This window comes from Vombatus ursinus, unplaced genomic scaffold (genome assembly GCF_900497805.2).
Source record: "Vombatus ursinus unplaced genomic scaffold, bare-nosed wombat genome assembly UNPS02014773.1, whole genome shotgun sequence".
Lineage (NCBI taxonomy): Eukaryota > Metazoa > Chordata > Mammalia > Diprotodontia > Vombatidae > Vombatus > Vombatus ursinus.
Genome location: NW_020954551.1, coordinates 18,827,935 through 18,830,420, shown reverse-complemented (window position 1 = coordinate 18,830,420; position 2,486 = coordinate 18,827,935).

Genomic DNA, 2,486 nt, shown 5'->3' with positions numbered 1-2,486 from the left:
TTTCTTTCTTTCTTTCTTTCTTTCTTTCTTTCTTTCTTTCTTTCTTTTTCTTTCTTTCTTTCTTTCTTTCTTTCTTCCTTTCTTTCTTTCATTCTTTCTTTCTCTCCTTTCTTCCTTCCCTCCTTCTTGCCTCCCTTCTTTCCTCCTCTTTCTCTTTTTCCTTCTTCCCTTCCCTTCTTTCTTTCTTCTCTCCCTCCTGCATCCTTTTTTCTTTCTTTCTTTCTTTCTCTCTCTCTTTCTCTTTTTCTCTCTCTCTTTTTTCTTTCTCTTTCTCTTTCCCTTCTTCTTCTTCTTCTTCTTCTTCTTCTTCTTCTTCTCTCTCTCTCACTCTCGCTCTCACTCTCTTTCTTGATGGTCTCCAATATTAAGCTTTCCAAATTTCTGATTTATGAACTGTTTAGGGATTTGAATCTTGGAACAGTGACTCCCACTTCTTCTTTAAGCTGGATGTTTCTGCTCAGCTATGCCTATTTTTGGCCAGTTGCTTGAGAGATTTGTAGAAAGTCTGTAAAGGGATATCAAAAGCAGTTCTGGACAGTCAGCAGGAATCCATAGAGCCTTTAAAAATTGCTTGATTGGTTGGCAACTGCACAATTCTGGGGCCAGTGTGTGTTTTGCTTTCTTCATTTTCTTTGGTCTCACCATGCCAAGTATATCCCCATAGCCTCTAGTAATTGGTGTGCTCCTGGGGAGCTGTTGATCTCTGTTTTTAAACTGCTGGAAGGGTCTTTTTGAAGATCCCTAAATCACAGGATTTTCTTTCCATATGAAGAAAGTATGGTGTTGTATTTAATTTGGAGCCAGAGGACTTGAGTTCAAATTCTAACTCTGGACATCTAGTCAGTGCAGTTGATAGAGCATGGAGCCTGAAGTCAGGAAGACTCCTCTTCTTGAGTTCAAATCTGGCCTCAGACACTTACTAGCTGGGTGACCATGGGCAAGTCACTTAACCCTGTTTGCCTCAGTTTCATCATCTGTAAAATGAGCTGGAGAAGGAAATGGCAAACTACTTTAGTATCTCTGCCAAGAAAACCCCAGTTGGAGTCACAAAAAGTCAGACATGACTGAACAACAATACAACAATGCCTGGAGTCAGGAAGATCTGTTCAAATATGATCTCGTACATTTCCTTGTTGGGTGATTCTGGGCAAATCACTTAACCTCTGTTTGCCTCAGTTTCATCATCTGTAAAATGGGTCTTGCAGGACTATCTTTCAGGACTATGGTCAACATCAAATGAGCTAATATTTATAAAGTGCTTAGCACAGTGCCTGGCACATGGTAGGTATACCAATGCTGTATAAATGCTAGCTATTATTTATTATTAACTGCCACTTCCTGCCTATGACTTGAATAAGTCAAATCACCAGTCTGGGTTTCCATTTTATCACCGAGGAGTGAGGGAGTTGGACAAGATGATTTCTCAGTTTCTTCTTGCTCTAAATCTGTGATCCCGTGAAGTTTTGTTATCTGAATGAAGGCAACACTCTCTGTTACTTGTTACAAATCATCTCGGTGCCCCTTTAAAACTGTAAATTGTAATAAGTTGCTGACCTGTACTGGCGGAGGGAGTTTCCATATACCAGTGAAATCATAGGTTGGGATCCAAAACCTTCTTCATCTTTATTCATTTGTGTACCTGTTGCTATGCCTATCTGCCACTCACCCTAGGCTATTTAAGGTTAGGAAATGTTTCATTTCTATCCCCCGGTCCCAGTAAGCTCCTTGAGAACAGGGACTGTTTTTAACATGTCTTTATATCTCCAGCATTAGCACAGTGCCCAGCACATAGTAGGTGCTTAATAAATGTTTACTGTCTTTATATCTCTAGTACTTCGCTGGGAGCCTGGTGTATGAGAGGTGTTTAAAAAAATGATAATTGGATTGAATTCATTTCTTATCTGGCTGTACTACTTTGGGACATCTCTGATTGACTTCTCCACCATGCCCAAGGAAGCTCATTATTGGGAAAAAGCTCATCGTCCTTCAAGATTGTTCTTAGTCTTGGTATTCTTTGAGAACAAAGGTCAACAACCAACCAACCACCTAACTAGTCTTGGCACTCCTCCTCATCACTACCTCCTGCCCTCTGATTGGAGGGTTGGGCCACAAACTCCAAACCCTCCGTTGAAAGAGAGAGCTCAGCTCTGATATCTCACTCAGAAAGATTAAGTGATCCACCCAAGGTCATATAGTAGCATGGGTCAGAGGAAGGGATGATGGAATGAATGGGTAGAAAGAATTTATCAAGTATTTATTATGTGATGGGTGATGAGCTAAATACTGGAGATACAAACACCCCAAACAAAAGAAATGAACACCCCCCCCCATCCCCAAGATAGTAGTGGCCCCAAGGAGCTTACATTCTAGTAAGAAGAGACAGCACATGTAAAGGAGTGGTGTCCAGAAAAGTGTTTTGTTTTGGGAGGTCAGAGGGATGGGGGGGTTAAGGTGTGTCCCTTCCAGAAGCAACAGTAGTATTGATA